We start from the raw sequence: 8,842 nt of genomic DNA on the forward strand, positions 1-8,842 counted from the left end.
ACTCCGGTCAGCATAACTCTTTTGACAGTCTTATACCTCTGAATCCTTTGTATAATAGTACGGATCAACTTTGCCTCATGCTAGGCTCTATGAGGTCCCAATAACTGGGCCTCCTCAACCTCATCCTAGAGGGTGGGTGTCCGACAAGGTCTACCATACAACGCCTCAAACGGTGCCATCTGGATAGCCAAAAGAAAGCTGTCGTTGTAGGCGAACTCTACAAATGACAAGTGGTCCTCCCCACTGCCTCCGAAATCCAAGACACCCAAACTCAGCAAGTCCTCTAGAGTCTGAATGGTCCGCTTTGACTATCCATCTGTCTGAGGATGGAAAGCTGTACCGAAACAGAGCTGCGTGCCCAAGGCCTACTGCAGTCTCTGTCAAAACGAGATGTGACCCGGGGGTCTCTATCCGAAACAATAGTCAACGGGACACCACGTAATCTGATGATCTCCCAGCAAAACAGGTCTACCAATCGATCCAGGGAATCAGTCTTCTGGATCGCGAAGAAATGCGTGGATTTGGTTAATTGATCAACGATTACCCAAATCGCGTCTTGGTCTCGTCATGTCCTCGACAAACTCACCACAAAGTCCTTAGTAATATGTTCTCATTTCCACTCAGGAATAGAAATCTGCTGAAGTAAGCCGGCAGATCTCTAATGCTTGGCTTTCACTTGCTGACAGACCGTGATGTCTTCCTTCATGTCGTTCCACAAATAAAAACACCTCAAATCTTGGTACACACGGGTACCGCCTGGGTGGACAGCAAATCATGAGCGATGAACCTCCGAAAGTACTCCCATAAGACCGGACGAGACTGAAGTACGCATAATCTGCCTCGGAAGTGTATAACACCCTCCTCGTCTCATGTGAGCTCGGTCTGCTACCCGGAAGCTATCTGGCTGCAAATAAACTACAAATACTGATCAGCAGCTTAGGGCTCTCGGATCCTCATCCTGATTAACGACTGAGCAACCATGGTAACCAGAGTACCCTGCTCTGTCTGTCCTATCCTCTCAAGGCCCCAAATCGGAGAAACCTTGAATCAAGTCTGTGACCACAACTCGGTGGCAAGCTAAAGTCCCTCTGGACTTCCGGCTAAGTGCATCGATAACCACATTAGCTTTTCCTGGGTGATAGCTAATGATACAATCAAAATCCTTCAGGAACTCCATCCATCTCCTCTGTTGGAGATTTAAGTTCCTTCTAAGTGAACAAATATTTGAGACTCTCATGGTCCGTGAGAATCTCAAATGTAACGCCGTATAGATAAGGCTACCAAATCTTCAAGGCACAAAATAATGACGGCCAGCCACAAGTCATATACTGGTAGTTCTACTCATGCTCCTACAACTGTCGAAAAACATAGAAGACTACCGTGTCGTGCTGCACCAAAATAGTGCCCAAACTCTGTAGTCATGCGTCGGTATAGAGCACGAATCTGTCCTCTTCAAAAGGTAAAACCAAAATCGAAGCCGACACTAGTCTCCTCTTCAGCTCCTAGAAGCTGGTCTTGCAATCCTCAGTCCAAGTAAACTTCACGCCTTTCATGGTCACGCGTGAAAGTAGCATAGCTATGCGGAAGAAACCCTCGACGAAAGGTCTATAATATCCTGCGAGTCACAAAAGACTGCGGATCTCCTACACTGATTTCGGTTGTTCCCAACGGTAACAACCTCTATCTCCTGTGGAACCACGGTACACTCCTACTGGTGACCGTGTGTCCCAAACCTCATCACAAAAGACACCCAAAACACGCACTAATGATCTTCGCATATAGATGTTCTCGTCGAAACATCTCTAGATCTATGCAAAGGTGATGCACGTGTCTCACCTCGGATCCGTAATAAATCACAACATCGTCATCAAAGACAATGGGCACAGATCCAAACATCCTGGGAATACTAAAATCATCGAGTCCATGATAACATCTAGGGCTCCGTAAGCTATAATGGTAAAACCAAGACACATCATGTCTGTATCACAGACATTCCTAACCATAAGATCCTCAACAATAAACAGATCTGATCACCCACTAATAACATAAATCACCAAGGAAAAGATCCTCTAGTGTGAGAGCAACGCTCCATCACACGAAATACCACAAATGTGGGAGCAACGCTCTACCACAAGAAATCCTCCATATGTGGGAGTAACACTCCACTACAAATAATCCGAAATATGTATCTGCAATAAATATGGGAGAATACTCCGCTACAAGCGATCCGTAATATGTGGGAGCAACGCTCCACCACAACAATCCATAACATAAGTGGGAGCAACGCTCCACCACAAACAATACATAAGTGCCAAAGCACCTAACTATCCAGCTAGAGACTGCACGAGATCTCTCTACCACAGATCAATGTGGGTAGCCTAGGGTATAATCACCTAGTAAGCAATCAAATTCATAGTCAACTCTATCATCATCCTAGTGGGTCGGTCACCCACTAATAAGAGAATTAGTTGACAGGGTAATACAACAAATATCAGAATGTAGACATTTAACATTCTACATTTAACATAGGTAGAATTATCATGATGCTACCAACCATACATCTAGCACACGTGCACACACAACATATGTATGATCGACATAATCCTCCAATTATTATACACCAAACACACACACAAATCAGGTATATTCAGTATGATACCTCCAGCAATCCTACCGAACACGTGTGCAAAAAAATCAATGTAGATATAATCAACAATACACCTCCCATAATACTCACAACACATACCAAATGAGTATAATCACTTAATACTTCCAATAAAGCCTAATAAACATAAGTGTACTCACAAATCACACATAATCAACAAGATACCTCATATACCACACCAAACACATATATACCCACACTATCCACAAATGAACTATCCATCATAGAACTCCTTCAACTCATAACAATCATATGTACACTTCATAGATATGCATAATCAGCATATTTAATCCAATCTATCACACCAACCCTATGCCATCTTCGAAGTTATCCAATTAGGTACAAACAGTCTAAAATTACAGTACCCATGGAATAGGATACTTCGATCCTCTATCGACTGACCAAATCATCAATAGTATATGGCTAATCCAATCCTCTCCCACGTCAGGATAAGCTAGATACTCGATGTGCTCAAGATATCCAACTAACCACGAATAACTCAAGATTCAAACATCTAGAAGTAAAGTAGGTCAATCCCCTACTGTTCGGGTCAACAAAACTAATTGATCATCTACTAACTAATCAAGAATAAATAAAGCCTCTACAAGCATCTAAGGTAAATCGATCACGACTACCCAAGTCAACAAACGTAGATCAGTCTTCTACTGACCGATCTCACAAGAGTATATCAATTATCTACTAATGAAATTAACTAAGATAACATGATATACTACTGGCTAGGTCAACATAAAGATATAAATATTATCCACTACCCAGCTATTAAAAGCAGAGGCTGGTATGTGCCTCAATCTGCTAACCAACTAGTAATAACAGAAGCTAAAAACTACTAGTGTATGATATGATAAATCACTAGAAACTGTAACCCTTAATCTCTATCAAGGTCGATCATCATCAAGGTTTTACCTAATACATAAAATATCTACTATCTCAACTAGACAGGTACTAGTAAAGAGTGCTAATACATGTCACAAACTATAATAGTCAACTGTGCATATACTAACAAAAATGTAGGATAACAGTATACCAGCATACCTCCTATAGCTTGGAGATGTCCTGCTGCTGCCAGGTCCCAAAACCTAAAAAGTCACATCGAGAAGACCAAAACAGAAAATCCGAAACACCGGGAAAATAAGACTCGTAAGCCGATCTCTGATACCAAATAAATTGATATCAGATAAATCTCGAAAATCCAGAACACATAGCAAGTATCGTATACCTGCTCTGATACCACTAAATTGTCACGCCCCAGAGGAGTCTCTATCCGAAAAAAATTCGGTAGCATCTCCCCTGTACGGCGGACAATCTGAAACTTTTCTACAAGCACTGTATACCTCAGCCACATGCGGCTGGAATAATAACAATAAAAGAAAACAAACACCAAGCAGTTAATATCAAATTCAGCCTATGGCTGACACAACCACGCAGTTAAAAATAAAGCAGCCTACTCGGCTGTACCAAAACTAAAACACAAAACTGCTAGCCGGCTAGACTTACACAACCAATAACATAAATACAAAATACCACATAACAACGTCAACACTCCAAAAATAAAACCAGAGTACAGAGCTAAACAAACTGATACATAAAACAAACAAAACATACGTGAACCGATAAGTCTTCTGATGTGACGTGGGGACCAGAAGACAGGATACTCCAAGCGACACCAAAACCAAACCTAGTACCTGAAAAAGATAGTATCAACGGGGGTGAGTTCAACAACTCAGCGAATACCAATGGACATGAGTAGTAAGATATATCTAACAGCAACAAACATGGAATACAGCTTCCTAATCATATATAGGGAATATGCAAAACTGAAAGGTAACTGAGGAAGCTGTACTCACCAGGAACTCCTATCCAGACAAAAGGGTCGTCAAACCGAAAGTGCCCTAAATCCTGTATGCATGTCAAACATATGCATCCAACCAAATGCAACAAATAAATGCAGCAAACACAATCACAAGAAATAAATGCATCAATGCATATGATGCCAATGATGTGTCCTGGTCACCCCTGACGCCAGTCAGTCATCTCACACACAAATGACGAGACCGAGTGGGTAGGGCTGTGACAACCGTGCACTCTGTCGTCACTGCTCCTGATGAGTGACCGAGTGGACGGGATGCTGTCGGAGTACACCTATCCTCCTACCCCAAATCATAAATGGGGGAGCGCAATGCTCTCAACTCCCGGTACACGATGACGGGGAGGAATCCCTGCCGGCTAACACGTTGCATCACGCTACCCATGAGCGGACCAACGGAGCCAAACAAAGTCCCTGCTGCAACACACACTGCCTGAATCGACCACTAACCCATGAGTGGTGGTGTGTGCAGATCCATGTAACTGGCGATGTGCTCAACAATAATGGAGCGGACTATCGCACAGCATGCAATCATGATGCATGACACTAAGCATGGCAATATCCTGATCAGCATAGAAAAATTCATATATATATAATATGGATACCACAGTATCAGTAAGTCAAATCCACGGATCTAGGGTATACTGGTCCTCTATGGTATAACAACCTAGATCCTATACATATCCCCCTCCATAACATATGCACCAACAATATGCACATATCAAAGAAAAAGGTTCTAGGTACACAAATCAGATATGATGTACAAATAGAGGTACACAAGCCAGGTATGGTATAAAAACCTAGGTATCAGATAATCTAGATACACATGCCAGAAAATAAAATCTAGAACCTAATCCTAACCTCAGTAAGGTATGGTATGTCACTTACTCTAGGAACTAAGGTACTCATGGCAATAATCATAAAACGTAAACATAGATACATAACAAATGTCCAACAGATCATGATATGGGTATCAAACCGTGACATACCAAGGCAAACATGATCATTGCTTGCAGCTATAAAATACTATGCATATCCAATAGACAATATCATAAAGATAAGTCAAGAGGTACCCGCCTCCGATAAGAGTATCGTATCCGGTCCAATCCGACATCGAGATGCTCGTCTCGCGTCAAAGTCCTCAAGCTCAACTGCTGTTGAACACAGAACAAGGTGAGCTGATTGCTGCTGAAAACAAAGTATACCACAACAAGATCTCCTTGCTGCAGTTTTTCCCATAACGCACCACACTTGGTTGGAATCCTTCCTACCCAACAGATCAAGATCAACCCCACAACACTTGCCAGCCCGAAATCAGTAGAGCAGTAATGCTACTGATCGAACCTGCAACCCTCTATAAATGGAGAACAACATTTAGTGATGATCCACGGTAGATATAGGACAAGAACATAACACAAGATAAAAATCTAAACCCTCACCTGGCTGTCACATTGCCAAATCACTACTGCTTTGATCGAAGCTAGGGCACAGAGGAACAGGAAGTTCGTCGACGGCAAAGACAGCGTTGGGACCTAGGGTTGAAACCGGCTGCAATGTCGCTAATATGGCCTCACGAAAACAACCATGGCACCAAAGAATCAAAACCGTGGCACCTCCCGATGAAGTCGCTGCTGCCTTGGTTCGGATTCGGCAGAAGAGGAAGTCTAGGGCACAACAACAAGCTTGGCTACTTGCTACGAAGTGGCTCTACATTGTGGCTCGCGGCAAATCGGGGAAATCGTCACCAGGGATCTGAGCCACGAACCCAAGAAAAACTTGAGGAGAAGAGACTCAACTTGCTCGGCGCCGGCATGGTCAAGGCCAAGAGGAGGCGATCGGCAATGGCGCGTAGAGGAAGAACTAGGGCACAGTGAGGAGAATCCCCGGTGATAGTTGGCTGCTCAAGCAACGAACAAGGCGGCGGTCGGCGCGCTGCAGATCTAGGGCACCGCGGCGTCGGTTGTGTGGCCGACCCGATGAAGAAGACGAAGAGAAGAGTCGAGTGCAAGCTAGGGCAGAGGGAAATGGCCGGTCGTCGGCGCTGCACATTGGAGAGGATCGGAATGGAGAGGAAGGGAAAAGGAAATCGCCGGTGTCGCATGGGTTAGGGCACGGGGTCGGGGGAGATCGGGAGAGGGAAATGGCGTGGGAGAGAAGAAATTAAATAAAAAGAAAAAGGAAAAGAAAAGGAAAAAAGGAAAAGAAAAAATTAACTTTTCCTCACTTAAATGGGGTAGCCTAAACAGGCTTTCCTGGACCCCATTTTATCACTGTAAACTCATCCATACGAGTTCCGAAAAATTCCCGAAAAATTTCTAAAAATTCCAGAAAATTCCCTTATCAATATTTGCCTATTTTCGGTATTTTACATTATTGATGCCAATGATGTGTCCTGGTCACCCCTGACGTCAATCAGTCATCTCACACACAAATGGCGAGACCGAGTGGGTAGGGTTGTGACATGGGCAATTTGACTATCCTGGATCTTTTGATGCTTTTCAGAATTATCCATTCTCTTAATGAGCTTTGCTAAATCTTGCTTCATTTCATTCTGACTTGAGATAATTTCTTCAAGTATCTTTTCAATATTTGACTTTGGTAAGCATTGAGAAGATAGATGTTGAAAATTTTGTTGCCCAGCTTGAAAATTTGGTCTTGCCCCATAGATGGTCCTTGATCTTGATTATTTCTGTAAGAAAAATTGGGATGGCTCTTCCATCCAGGGTTATAAGTATTTGAGTATGGGTTGTTCTGCCTTTGATTGTAACTCATGATTGCATCACATTGTTCTAGTTGATTGATTTGTACAGTGATAGCTCCCAATGGACATGAGTCATTTGAGTGCTCTGAACTCCCACATACTTCACAAGATGTACTAATAGCATTGACCATATTAGCACTAGTCCCCATATTCTCAAATTTCTTTGTAAGAGCGTCCAATTTTGCAGACAAAAGAGTGATTGCATCTACATCAAACTTCCCTGATGCTTTAATTGTTGGGTTTAAAGAAGAATAGCCACCACTTCTTTCATTTGCCCATTGATGATGATTGTAATGACCCGGCCCTTTGGCCTCTTGGGCGACCCTTGTGGCGGCCCATATGTTGTCGGCCCATTTGGCGACCTCTCATGTCGTCGACCGTCGGCCCTTATGTCGTCGGCCCATTTGGCGACCTCTAATGTCGTCGACCGACGACCCTTTGGCCGTGCCGTTACTCACTAGGAATTTCCACCCCTGGTCAGTGGATTTTTGCCTCCCCCAGGATTCGAACTCTAAACCTCCAGGCTTAAGTATTAGAGTTTATGAATCCTGGTAACCAAGTGAGATCATCTCACTTGGTTACCAGGATTCATAAACTCTAATACTTAAGCCTGGAGGTTTAGAGTTCAAATCCTGGGGGAGGCAAAAATCCACTGACCAGGGGTGGAAAGTCCTAGTGAGTAACGGCCCTGTCGTTGGGTTTACAAAAGAATAGCCACCACTTCTTTCATTCGCCCATTGATAATGATTTTGTGCTACACTGTCAATAATTTCTTCAGCTTCATCTAAACTTTTATTCATAAGTGCCCCTCCAGCAGCTGAATCAAGGGACACTTTGGTATGATAGTTGATACCATTATAAAAAGTGTGCAACACTAACCATCTTTCCAACCCATGATGTGGGCATTGTCTGAGCATACTATTATATCTATCCCATGCTTCAAAAAGAGATTCTGAGTCAGTTTGCTTGAAGCTTGCAATTAAATTCCTCATATGAGCTGTTTTGTTTGGTGGATAGAATTTATCAGGAAACTGTTGCTCACACTGCTCCCAAGTGGTGATGCTATTAGGGGCCAAAGAATTCAGCCATTGCTTTGCCATATCTCTTAAAGAAAACTCAAATAATAATAATCTAACTGCTTCTGAAGGTACTCCATTCATTTTCATGGTACCACATATTTCATAAAAGACCTCTAAGTGTTGATTGGGGTCTTCATGAGGTCCTCCACCAAATTGGTTCTGCTGCACCATAGATATAATTGCGGGTTTGATCTCAAAGTTATTAGCTTCCACTGAAGGTCTTGAAATACTAGATCGAAAACCTCTTGCATAAGGTGCTGCATAATCCTTGAGTGGTCTATTCGCCATGTTCAAATGTTCCTGTTCTTCAATTTGCCTTTGCAGAATTCTTCTTTTATGGAAAGTTCTGTCAATCTCAGGGTCAAAAGGAAAGAATTCCCCTGCAAAGTTAGATCTTCGCATACACAAGAACAAGATAGCAAATGACAATTCAACAGAAAAAGAAAAATAAA

At 42.8% G+C, this 8,842-nt stretch overlaps 1 non-coding gene across 1 annotated transcript; it reads left to right on the plus strand.

Annotated features, from left to right (window-relative positions):
• The first annotated feature begins 8,199 nt into the window (after window positions 1–8,199).
• LOC122054454 lies at window positions 8,200–8,305 on the plus strand. The gene has a single exon (XR_006132762.1). It is a non-coding gene; the product is annotated as a small nucleolar RNA R71 (small nucleolar RNA).
• Window positions 8,306–8,842: the final 537 nt, after the last annotated feature.

Source organism: Zingiber officinale, chromosome 3A, assembly GCF_018446385.1.
Source record: "Zingiber officinale cultivar Zhangliang chromosome 3A, Zo_v1.1, whole genome shotgun sequence".
In the NCBI taxonomy this organism is placed as follows: Eukaryota; Viridiplantae; Streptophyta; class Magnoliopsida; order Zingiberales; family Zingiberaceae; genus Zingiber; species Zingiber officinale.